The following is a 13,742-nucleotide window of genomic DNA, read 5'->3' as shown; positions in this document are numbered from 1 at the left end:
CGGTGGTTAGAGGGGAGCTGATATCAATAAGGGCACATAAAGGGAAGCAGGAGAGTAAGGAACGGGAGCGGTTGCTGCAAGAACTTTTGCGGGTGGACAGACAATATGCGGAAGCACCGGAGGAGGGACTGTACAGGGAAAGGCAAAGGCTACATGTAGAATTTGACTTGCTGACTACGGGCACTGCAGAGGCACAATGGAGGAAGGCACAGGGTGTACAGTACGAATATGGGGAGAAGGCGAGCAGGTTGCTGGCACACCAATTGAGGAAAAGGGGAGCAGCGAGGGAAATAGGGGGAGTGAGGGATGAGGAAGGAGAGATGGAGCGGGGAGCGGAGAGAGTGAATGGAGTGTTCAAGACATTTTATAAAAAATTATATGAAGCGCAACCCCCGGATGGGAGGGAGAGAATGATGGGCTTTTTGGATCGGCTGGAATTTCCCAAGGTGGAAGAGCAGGAAAGGGTGGGACTGGGAGCACAGATCGAGGTAGAAGAAGTGGTGAAAGGAATTAGGAGCATGCAGGCGGGAAACGCCCCGGGACCGGATGGATTCCCAGTCGAATTCTATAGAAAATATGTGGACTTGCTCGCCCCGGTATTGACGAGGACCTTTAATGAGGCAAAGGAAAGGGGACAACTGCCCCCGCCTCTGTCTGAAGCAACGATATCGCTTCTCTTAAAGAAGGAAAAGGACCCGCTACAATGCGGGTCCTATAGACCTATTTCCCTCCTAAATGTAGATGCCAAGATCCTGGCCAAGGTAATGGCAATGAGAATAGAGGAATGTGTCCCGGGGGTGGTCCACGAGGACCAAACTGGGTTTGTGAAGGGGAGACAGCTGAACACGAATATACGGAGGCTGTTAGGGGTAATGATGATGGCCCCACCAGAGGGGGAAACGGAGATAGTAGTGGCGATGGATGCCGAGAAAGCATTTGATAGAGTGGAGTGGGATTATTTGTGGGAGGTGTTGAGGAGATTTGGTTTTGGAGAGGGGTATGTTAGATGGGTGCAGCTGTTGTATAGTGCCCCGATGGCGAGCGTGGTCACGAATGGACGGGGATCTGCATATTTTCGGCTCCATAGAGGGACAAGGCAGGGATGCCCTCTGTCCCCATTATTGTTTGCACTGGCGATTGAGCCCCTGGCGATAGCGTTGAGGGGTTCCAAGAAGTGGAGGGGAGTACTTAGAGGAGGAGAAGAACACCGGGTATCTTTGTATGCGGACGATTTGCTACTATACGTGGCAGACCCGGCGGAGGGGATGCCAGAAATAATGCGGATACTTGGGGAGTTTGGGGATTTTTCAGGGTATAAATTGAACATGGGGAAAAGTGAGTTGTTTGTGGTGCATCCAGGGGAGCAGAGTAGAGAAATAGAGGACCTACCGTTGAGGAAGGTAACAAGGGACTTTTGTTACCTGAGGATCCAGATAGCCAAGAATTGGGGCACATTGCATAGGTTAAATTTAACGCGGTTGGTGGAACAAATGGAGGAGGATTTCAAGAGATGGGATATGGTATCCCTGTCACTGGCAGGGAGGGTGCAGGCGGTTAAGATGGTGGTCCTCCCGAGATTCCTCTTTGTGTTTCAGTGCCTCCCGGTGGTGATCACGAAGGCTTTTTTAAAAGGATTGAAAAGAGCATCATGGGTTTTGTGTGGGCCGGGAAGACCCCGAGAGTGAGGAAGGGATTCTTACAGCGTAGCAGGGATAGGGGGGGGCTGGCACTACCGAGCCTAAGTGAGTATTATTGGGCCGCTAATATTTCAATGGTGAGTAAGTGGATGGGAGAGGAGGAGGGAGCGGCGTGGAAGAGATTAGAGAGGGCGTCCTGTAGGGGGACTAGCCTACAGGCTATGGTGACAGCCCCATTGCCGTTCTCACCGAGGAACTACACCACAAGCCCGGCGGTGGTAGCTACACTGAAGATTTGGGGACAGTGGAGACGGCATAGGGGAAAGACTGGAGCCTTGGGGGGATCCCCGATAAGAAACAACCAAAGGTTTGCCCCGGGGGGAATGGATGGGGGATATGGAATGTGGCAAAGAGCAGGAATAACGCAACTGAAAGATCTGTTTGTGGATGGGAAGTTCGCGAGTCTGGGAGCGCTGACCGAGAAATATGGGTTGCCCCAAGGGAATGCATTCAGGTATATGCAACTGAGGGCTTTTGCGAGGCAACAGGTGAGGGAATTCCCGCAGCTCCCAACACAAGAGGTGCAGGACAGAGTGATCTCAAAGACATGGGTGGGGGATGGTAAGGTGTCAGATATATATAGGGAAATGAGGGACGAAGGGGAGACTATGGTAGAAGAACTAAAAGGGAAATGGGAAGAAGAGCTGGGGGAGGAGATCGAGGAGGGGCTGTGGACAGATGCCCTAAGCAGGGTAAACTCGTCGTCCTCGTGTGCCAGGCTAGACTGATTCAGTTTAAGGTATTACACAGGGCGCATATGACTGGAGCACGGCTCAGTAAATTTTTTGGGGTGGAGGATAGGTGTGCGAGGTGCTCGAGAAGCCCAGCGAATCATACCCATATGTTTTGGTCATGCCCGGCACTACAGGGGTTTTGGATGGGGGTGACAAAGGTGCTTTCAAAAGTAGTGGGGGTCCGGGTCGAACCAAGCTGGGGGTTGGCTATATTTGGGGTTGCACAAGAGCCGGGGGTGCAGGAGGCGAGAGAGGCCGATGTTTTGGCCTTTGCGTCCCGAGTAGCCCGGTGCAGGATATTGTTAATGTGGAAAGAAGCCAAGCCCCCGGGGATGGAGACCTGGATAAATGACATGGCAGGGTTTATAAAGCTAGAGCGGATTAAGTTCGTTCTAAGGGGGTCGGCTCAAGGGTTCACCAGGCGGTGGCAACCGTTCGTCGAATACCTCGCAGAAAGATAGATGGAATGGAAAAAAGAAGGCAGCAGCAGCAGCCCAGGATCGGGGGGGGGGGGGGGGGGGGGGGAGGAGGAGGAACCAGAAGGACTCTCAGGGTTGTTAATATATACTGTATAATATGTATAGGTCGTTGCTACAGATAATTAAATATTGGACTGTTAAATTATATTTTTGGAGAGTGTTACTTGTGATAAGGCAGTTGCCAATTAGGGTTAGTTTTCATTTTTGTTATTTATTATTTATTCATTTTTTTGTTTTTTTTTTGTTTATAAAATAGGTCATTGTTATTTGTGTTGTTATAATATTGTGTAAAGGATGCACAATGTACTGTGTTGGTTGACCAAAAATTTTCAATAAAATATTTGTTAAAAAAAAGGAATATCAACAGAACATAACCATAACGGAAATATGTGATCTGGTCTTAGTTTCGCTTTTACTTTGAGTAGACAGCTCTGATGCCTTCAAACTTTATACCTATGTATAACTGCCCTTACGCGCCAAGTCTTATTTCAAGAACTCAAAATGTGTTTACCTAATCCCTCATGAGTGATTGATGCCCTGTGTATTGTACAGTAAGTAAGCTCATGGTAAGTAAGTAATTATCATTCTAATAATACGAGAAGCACAAGGGAATGTTAGTTAACGGAACTTATCATGAGATAGGGTACAGGCAGCAGAGTTGGACAAAGCAAAATCACTGTAGTCTGGCATTAAATTGTTCTCAAACTGTTAAGTGTAGACATTTGTCGGGTTTCTCAAAGACTGGCAGTCCTGCCAATCATTTGCTCCGCTTACAGAAAACAAAGAAACAAAGAAAAGTACAGCACAGGAACAGGCCCTCCGGCCCTCCAAGCCTGTGCCGACCATGCTGCCTGTCTAAATTAAAATTTTCTACACTTCCTGGGTCCGGATCCCTCTATTCCCATCCTATTCATGTATTTGTCAAGATGCCCCTTAAATGTCACTATCGTCCCTGCTTCCACCACCTCCTCCAGCAGTGAGTTCCAGGCACCCGCTATCCTCGGTGTAAAAAACTTACCTCGTACATCTCCTCTAAACCTTGCCCCTTGCACCTTAAACCTATGCCCCCTAGTAATTGACCCCTCTACCCTGGGGAAAAGGCCTCTGACTGTCCACTCTGTCTATTCCCCTCATAATTTTGGAGACCTCTATCAGGTCGCCCCTCAACCTCCGTCGTTACAGTGAGAACAAACTGAGTTTATTCAACCGCCCCACATAGCTAATGCCCTCCTTACCAGGCAACATTCTGGTAAATCTCTTCTGCACCCTCTCTAAAGCCTCCACATCCTTCTGGTAGTGTGGCAACCAGAATTGAACACTATACGCCAAGTGTGGCCTAACTAAGGTTCTATACAGCTGCAACATGACTTGCCAATTCTCATACTCAATGCCCCGGCCAATGAAGGCAAGCATGCCGTATGCCTTATTGACTACCTTCTCCACCTGTGTTGCCCCTTTCAATGACCTGTGGACCTGTACACCTAGATCTCTCTGACTGTCAATACTCTTGAGGGTTCTACCATTCACTGTATATTCCCTACCTATATTAGACCTTCCAAAATGCATTACCTCACATTTGTCCGGATTAAACTCCATCTGCCACCTCGCCGCCCAAGTCTCCAAATGATCTAAATCCTGCTGTATCCTCTGACAATCCTCATCGCTATCCGCAATTCCACCAACCTTTGTCTGCAAACTTACTAATCAGACCCGTTACATTTTCCTCCAAATCATTTATATATACAACGAATAGCAAAGGTCCCTAGTCACAGCCCTCCAATCAGAAAAGCACCCTTCCATTGCTACTCTCTGCCTTCTATGACCTAGCCAGTTCTGTATCCAGCTTGCCAGCTCACCCCTGATCCCGTGTGACTTCACCTTTTGTACCAGTCTGCCATGAGGGACCTTGTCAAAGGCCTTACTGAAGACCATATAGACAACATCCACTGCCCTACCTGCATCAATCATCTTTGTGACCTCTTTGAAAAACTCTATCAAGTTAGTGAGACACAACCTCCCCTTCACAAAACCATGCTGCCTCTTGCTAATACGTCAATTTGCTTCCAAATGGGAGTAGATCCTGCCTCGAAGAATTCTCTCCAGTAATTTCCCAACCACTGACGAAAGGCTCACCGGCCTGTAGTTCCCTGGATTATCCTTGCTACCCTTCTTAAACAAAGGAACAACATTGGCTATTCTCCAGTCCGCCTGGACATCACCTGAAGACAGTGAAGATCCATAGATTTCTGTCAAAGCCTCAGCAATTTTCTCTCTAGCCTCCTTCAGTATTCTGGGGTAGATCCCATCAGGCCCTGGGGACTTATCTACTTTAATATTTTTCAAACGCCCAACACCTCGTCTTTTTGGATCTCAATGTGACCCAGGCTATCTACACACCCTTCTCCAGACTCAACATCCACCAATTTCTTCTCTTTTGTGAATACTGATGCAAAGTATTCATTTAGTCATTCGGAGGAGGAGGAGCAGTCTCTGTCAGGGAGAGAACCTGAGAACATCTAAGACACTAAGAAGGTAAGTAAGTGATTTTTACTCATTTTTACTTTTGTACCTTTTTCAAATTGTGTGTGTCGGGGGGAAACTGAAGTGACATCACAGAAAAGCTGTGGCCTGAGTGGCTGGTTGGGAATCTACACTAAATTAAAAAAATTAAGCATTGGTAACTAATTAAACATAATTACTTAATTATAATTTAGAGGGATATCTAAGCCAGAGATCGGAGAGTACTATATTTAGCTTTCGCATTTCTATTAGAAATCTAGTGCTAGGAAACAGATAGTTAACAGTAACTTTGAAATGTTTTTAAAATATTTTTTTTAAATAAAAACATTTAAATTTTAATTTTAATTAATTGACGCAATGTCAGTTAGAGGGGTGCAGTTCTCTGACTGTGAGATGTGGCAGGTCCGGGAGGCTTCCAGCGTCCCGGATGGCTTCATCTGCAGAAAGTGCACCCAACTGGAGCTCCTCACAGACCGCATGGTTCGGTTGGAGCAGCAATTGGATGCACTTAGGAGCATGCAGGTGGCGGAAAGCGTCATAGATCGCAGTTATGTAAATGTGGTCACACCCAAGGTGCAGGCAGAGGAATGGGTGACCACCAGAAAGGGCAGGCAGTCAGTGCAGGAATCCCCTGTGGTTGTTCCCCTCTCGAACAGGTATACCCCTTTGGATACAGTCGGGGGGGATAGCCTATCAGGGGAAAACAGCAGCAGCCAGAGCAGTGGCACCACGGCTGGCTCTGATGTTCAGAAAGGAGGGTCAAAGCGCAGAAGAGTAATAGTAATAGGGGAATCTATAGTCAGGGGCACAGATAGGCGCTTCTGTGGACGTGAAAGAGACTCCAGGATGGTATGTTGCCTCTCTGGTGCCAGGGTCCAGGATGTCTCCGAACGGGTAGAGGGCATTCTGAAGGGGGAGGGCAAACAGGCAGAGGTCATTGTACATATTGGTACTAACGACATAGGCAGGAAGGGGCATGAGGTCCTGCAGCAGGAGTTCAGGGAGCTAGGCAGAAAGTTAAAAGACAGGACCTCGAGGGTTGTAATCTCGGGATTACTCCCTGTGCCACGTGCCAGTGAGGCTAGAAATAGGAAGTTAGAGCAGCTAAACACGTGGCTAAACAGCTGGCGTAGGAGGGAGGGTTTCCATTATCTGGACCACTGGGAGCTCTTCCGGGGCAGGTGTGACCTGTATAAGAAGGATGGGTTGCATCTAAACCGGAGAGGCATAAATATCCTGGCTGCGAGGTTTGCTAGTGTCACACGGGAGGGTTTAAACTAGTATGGCAGGGGGTGGGCACGGGAGCAATAGGTCAGAAGGTGAGAGCATTGAGGGAGAACTAGGGAATAGGGACAGTGTGGCTCTGAGGCAGAGCAGACAGGGAGAAGTTGCTGAACACAGCGGGTCTGGTGGCCTGAAGTGCATATGTTTTAATGCAAGAAGTATTACGGGTAAGGCAGATGAACTTAGAGCTTGGATTAGTACTTGGAACTATGATGTTGTTACCAATACAGAGACCTGGTTGAGGGAAGGGCAGGATTGGCAGCTAAACGTTCCAGGATTTAGATGTTTCAGGTAAAAGGGGAGGCGGAGTTGCGCTGCTGGTTCGGGAGAATATCACAGCTGTACTGCGGGAGGACACCTCAGAGGGCAGTGAGGCTATATGGGTAGAGATCAGGAATAAGAAGGGTGCAGTCACAATGTTGGGGGTTTACTACAGGCCTCCCAAAAGCCAGCGGGAGATAGAGGAGCAGATAGGTAGACAGATTTTGGAAAAGAGTAAAAACAACAGGGTTGTGGTGATGGGAGACTTCAACTTCCCCAATATTGACTGGGACTCACTTAGTGCCAGGGGCTTAGACGGGGCGGAGTTTGTAAGGAGCATCCAGGAGGGCTTCTTAAAACAATATGTAGACAGTCCCACTAGGGAAGGGGCGGTACTGGACCTGGTATTGGGGAATGAGCCTGGCCAGGTGGTAGATGTTTCAGTAGGGGAGCGTTTCGGTGACAGTGACCACAATTCAGTAAGTTTTAAAGTACTGGTGGACAAGGATAAGAGTGGTCCTAGGATGAATGCTGATGCAAAGTATTCATTTAGTACCTCGCCCATTTCCTCTGGCTCCACACATAGATTCCCTTGCCTGTCCTTCAGTGGGCCAATCCTTTCCCTGGCTACCCTCTTGCTTTTTATGTACGTGTAAAAAGCCTTGGGATTTTCCTTAACCCTATTTGCCAATGACTTTTCGTGACTCCTTTTAGCCCTCCTGACTCCTTGCGTAAGTTCCTTCCTACTTTCCTTATATTCCATACAGGCTTCATCTGTTCCCAGCCATCTAGCCCTGACAAATGCCTCCTTTTTCTTTTTGACGAGGCCTACAATATCTCTTGTTATCCAAGGTTCCCGAAATTTGCCGTATTTATTCTTCTTCTGCACAGGAAGATGCCGGTCCTGAATTCCTTTCAACTGACATTTGAAAGCTTCCCACATGTCAGGTGTTGATTTGCCCTCAAACATCCGCCCCCAATCTATGTTCTTCAGTTCCCGCCTAATATTGTTATAATTAGCCTTCCCCCAATTTAGCACATTCATCCTAGGACCACTCTTATCCTTGTCCACCAGCACTTTAAAACTTACTGAATTGTGGTCACTGTTCCCGAAATGCTCCCGTACTGAAACTTCTACCACCTGGCCGGGTTCATTCCCCAAAACTAGGTCCGGTACAGCCCCTTCCCTAGTGGGACTATCTACATATTGTTTTAAGAAGCCCTCCTGGATGCTCCTTACAAATTCTGCCCCGTCCAAGCCCCTAGCATTAAGTGAGTCCCAGTCAATATTGGGGAAGTTGAAGTCTCCCATCACAACAACCCTGTTGCTTTTACTTCTTTGCAAAATCTGTCTACCTATCTGCTCCTCTATCTCCCGCTGGCTGTTGGGAGGCCTGTAGTAAACCCCCAACATTGTGACTGCACCTTCCTTATTCCTGATCTCTACCCATATAGCCTCGCTGCCTTCTGAGGTGTCCTCCCGTAGTACAGCTGTGATATTCTCCCTAACCAGTAGCGCAACTCCGCCATCCCATTTACATCCCCCTCTATCCCGCCTGAAACATCTAAATCCTGGAACGTTTAGCTGCTAATCCTGTCCTACCCTCAACCAGGTCTCTGTAATGGCAACAACATCATAGTTCCAAGTACTAATCCAAGCTCCAAATTCATCTGCCATACCTGTTATACGTCTTGCATTAAAACATATGCACTTCAGGCCACCAGACCCGCTGTTTTCAGCAGCATCTCCCTGTCTGCTCTTCCTCAGAGACATACTGGCCCTATTCCCTAGTTCTCCCTCAATGCTTTCACCTTCTGAACTATTGCTCCCGTTCCCACCCCCCTGCCATACTAGTTTAAACCCTCCCGTGTGACACGGGCAAACCTCGCGGCCAGGATTATTATGCCTCTCCAGTTTAGATGCAACTCGTCCTTCTTATACAGGTCACACCTGCCCCGGAAGAGCTCCCAGTGGTCCAGATAACGGAAACCCTCTCTCCTACACCAGCTGTTTAGCCACGTGTTTGGCTGCTCTATCTTCCTATTTCTAGCCTCACTGGCACGTGGTACAGGGAGTAATCCCGAGATTACAACCCTAGAGGTCCTGTCTTTTAACTTTCTGCCTAGCTCCCTGAACTCCTGCTGCAGGATCTCATCCCCCTTCCTTCCTATGTCGTTAGTACCAATATGTACAAAGACCTGCCTGTTTGCCCTCCCGCTACAGGATGCCCGCTACCCGTTCTGAGACATCCGGGACCCTGGCACAAGGGAGGCACCATACCATCCTGGTGTCTCTTTCACGTCCACAAAAGCACCTATCTGTGCCCCTGACTATAGAGTCCCCTATGACTATTGCTCTTCTGCGCTTTGACCCCTCCCTGCTGAACATCAGAGCCAGCCGTGGTGCCACTGCTCTGGCTGCTGCTGTTTTCCCCTGATAGGCTATTCTCCCCAACAGTATCCAAAGGGGTATACCTGTTCAAGAGGGGGACAACCACAGGGGATTCCTGCATTGACTGACTGCCCCTTCTCGTGGTCACCCATCTCCCTGCCTGCACCTTGGGTGTGATCACGTCTCTATAACTCCTATCTCTGACGCTTTCCGCCAACTGCATGCTCCTAAGTGCATCCAATTGCTGCTCGAACCGAACCATGCGGTCTGTGAGGAGCTGCCATTGGTTAGAGCAGGAGTGATTTATTTGGCCTGTTGTATAAAGTGTACGAGAAGAATTTTCACAAACTAAATAGTGTCTGACAAGTTAGCGAGGCACAGTGGAGGTGAAAACACGAGCGTTATGCTAACCCACAGCAGGGCCGTACAATGGGAAGAGGTTCAACAGATCAAATAACTTCTGCGGAACCCTTACATTCCCGTGCTGTGTAAATTGGACCTGATAAGAATCTCAGTCGGCCTGCTTGAACACATGTGGGAATTGTCAGTGAATAAGCCACAATCTGATTGTAACTGGAACTCATTTGCTCCACGTAATTTTGATGAAGCTGTGCATCTTATTTCAAGTACGTTGTGGATTCAGCCAGGTCCAACAGTCAAACCATTGCAATGTGTGACTTTCCCTGGAACCGAGAACCGGATACTAAGTCGGGGCCCTACCGCACTTTGTGGGATTAATGTATTTATTTTAAAATTATTAGTTGGCAGGATGGGGGCGCCACCGGAAAGCCCAGGATTTATTACCCGTCCCTAATGCTCTTTGAGAAGAGGGTGGCGAATATTAATTTGCGACTTGCTAAGCTATTCCAGAGGGCAGTTAAGAATCAACCACATTGCAATGGGTCTGGAATCCACACACAGGCCAGATTGTGTAAGGTCAACAGATGTCCTTCCCTGAACGACATCCATGATGGGTTTTATGACATTTCAGACATTTAGTGGCGACCATTGCAGGACTAGCTTTTTAATCTCAGGTTTATTGACTGAATTAAAATTTGCAACCTGCCATGGTAGGATTTGAACTCATGCCTCTGGATCAGTAGTGCAAATCTCGGAATTGCTAACTGTGATGATGTGCATAAGGCAAGTTTGTACAAAATGTTATGCGCGACCTCCGACCACCAGGTGGCAGAGTAAACCCATCACGTGACCTTGTGGTCTGAGAGTTGGGAGTAGGTCGTGCTGGAGGATAGACGTATTATGCAGTTAATAGGTGTTAGTCGTTCATTATTTTATTGATCCTAGTTATCTTATCACGCAGTTGTTCTGCAATAAATTATTGAAACTAAATGTTCTGTAGTTCATCATTCACTTCGGCCAGTAGCAAGCAACATAACCACTCTGCTGCTGTGTACCGAAAACTGAAACAGTCCCTGCATAGTATTGTGGCTAAGTTCTGTCAGGGTACAGCCACACACTATATCTTAGCTTTCATCTGAGTTAGAAGATCATGGCTCGAAATGTCACTCCAGGGACCTGGGTATATAATCTGACCTTTCAACGAAGTGCTGCACTGTCAAAGATTCTATCATTTGGATGACATATTAAGCAGTGACCTTGCCTATCCTCTGAGGTTCAAAGGAAACAATGCCAAATATTTATCTCTTAATCAACATCACTAAAAAAACAATATTAAAAAACCCTAGTTTGCCCAACAGCAGTGTGCAGCTGCTTAACCTGGCTCAGGGACCGCCACAAAAACATGGTAGGTATCTCCAGGGAGTCATGGGGATTATTTATGGCTCATTGAAGCCGAATGGCTCGAGTGGCTTCCTGTGCTAGCACACATTGAACCACCTGATGTCGGCAGGAAACATATCCTCCTCAAAGCAGACCACTGACTGACAGCTAATGAAGCACTCCCATTGTAAGGACCTCAAAAAAATCCCCACATACTTGAAATCCTGTACCCCCATGGGAACACACTCCCCACCCTACAAACTGGCGACAACCCCACCTCCCAATGTAACATCTCCTGGTTGACTACAATCATCAACACCCATAACCTGCCTCGAACGTTGACATCCCAGATTTGAACCTTCCTGGGAAAATCTGGACAAGCCTCAGCTGCGAAATGACCGGCAGGGACAATGTGGCCACTTTCTCCACAAGTGGAACACCAGGAAGAGCTCAAATTCATTTCAGGAAAAAATTAGTCAGATTGGTTGAAGACTGGCATCTGTGGTGCTAAGGATCTCCGGAGAGGTCTCGAGATGGATCATCCACTTGACCCTGCCTGAAGACTGTTGCAAATGTTTCAGCGTCATCTTTTGCACTGATGTTCTGGGCCCCTCCATCATTGAGGGTGGGAATATTTGTTGAGCCTCCTCCTCCTGTTATTTGTTGATCTGTCCACTAGTAATCCAAAGACCCAGGGTAATCCTCTGGGGACCCGGGTTCGAATCCCACTACAGCAGGTGGTGGAATTTGAACTCAATAAAAGCATCTGGAATTTAAAAAGTCTAATGATGATCATGAAACCATTGTCGATTGTCTTACAAACCCAATTGGTTCACTCGTGCCCTTAAGGGAAGGAAATCTGCCGTCCTCACCTGGTCCGACCCACATGTGACTCCAGACCCACAGCAATGTGATTGACTCTTAAATGCCCTCTGAAATGTGATGTGCGTGGAAACATTTTTATGCAGAGGGTGGTGGGTGCCTGGAATGTTTTGCCAGCGGAGGTCGTAGAGGCGGGCACGATAGCATCATTTAAGATGCATCTAGACAGATATATGAACGGGTGGGGAACAGAGGGAAGTAGATCCTTGGAAAATAGGCGACAGGTTTAGATAAAGGATCTGGATCGGCGCAGGCAGGGAGGGCCGAAGGGCCTGTTCCTGTGCTGTAAATTTCTTTGTTCTTTGTTCTTTGAAATGGCCGACCAAGCCACTCGGCTTGTTTGTTTCTGGCCAATTTGCATTCTTCTTCCTTGGGTCTTATACTATGTCTAATTGCCTTTGTAAGCCATGGTTTGGCTACTTTCACTGTTTTATTTTTGTGCCTGACAGGAATGTTGCAGTTCTACCATGTGCTCCTTGAATGTTTGCCATTGCCTGTCCACCGTCGGCCCTTTAAGTAACCTTCCCCAACCCACCATAACCAAATTCACGCTTCATACTATTGTTGTTTCCTTAATTTAGATTCAGGACCCTAATCTCAGAATCAATTAGGTCACTCTCCATCCTTATAAAGAATTCTATCATATTATGATCGCTCATCCCCAAGAGGCATTGCACAATAGATTGCCAATTATTTCTTTCTCATTACTTAGTCTAGCCTGTCCTTTTGTTGGTTCCCCAAAGTATTGGTTCAGAAAACCGACCTGTATACACTCCAGGAATTCCTCCTCTATGGTATTGTTACTAATTTGATTTGCCCAATCTATATGCAGATTAAAGTCACCCATAATTGCAGATGTTTCTTCATTGCATGAGACTTCTTTTTCCTGTTTAATGCTATTCCCAATATCACCTCTATGGTTTGGGGGTCTGCATACTACACCCAGTAACATTTTTTCCCCGTGGTGTTTCTCACCTCTACTCTTACAGATTCCACATCATCGGAGCTAATATCCTTCCACGCTATTGTGTTAATTTTCTCTTTAACCAGCAATGTGACTCCACTACCTCTTCCTTTTTGTCTGTCCTTCCTAAATACTGAATACGTGATGTTCTGTTCCCATTCCTGGTCTCCAATTAAGCAAAGCCCATTAAAGGTCAAAGGCCACTTGTAAATAAAGTTAGCAAACACAGGACTACTTGCTGTACTCTTGTGTCGATATTTTCTTTTCAGAAAAGTAGAGCGAGACTGTGGAAGGGAAATTAACACAAATGAAATACTGCTGAAATATTCTGGTTTCGGCCTTATTATTAAAACACACTGTCCTCCGAAAGATAACAAAATGTGTACACGAGTTGTTTTTAGCCAAGGGCAAGAACATACATACTACATATTTCATTGTACGTACTTTCCAAGGTTCATTTAATATAAACATGCCTGTTTACTTCAGATTATAAAAACATGCTGTCTTCAATCGAATCTCAGAGTGCAGTGCCCTGGCTTTGCAGCTGGAATACTCTCTTTCCGCAAATATATTTGTGTAAATAAATTTCCTTAAATCGAACCTCAAGGAATTTGTCTTTATTATGATTTCCACGACAGAGACCCATTCAGGAACAGCCTGCAAATCCTTCTGCCTCTGTCAGACTAAATATCCTACAGCCAAAATGCTTGCTACAGACCTGGCTCCTCCCATTAATTGCATCGCCTGTATCCCACTATGTTCCATGACCTGTTTAGCTAGGACTAAACA

The sequence above is a fragment of the Scyliorhinus torazame genome, chromosome 9 (genome assembly GCF_047496885.1).
Source record: "Scyliorhinus torazame isolate Kashiwa2021f chromosome 9, sScyTor2.1, whole genome shotgun sequence".
In the NCBI taxonomy this organism is placed as follows: Eukaryota; Metazoa; Chordata; class Chondrichthyes; order Carcharhiniformes; family Scyliorhinidae; genus Scyliorhinus; species Scyliorhinus torazame.
This window is presented reverse-complemented; position numbering follows the sequence as displayed.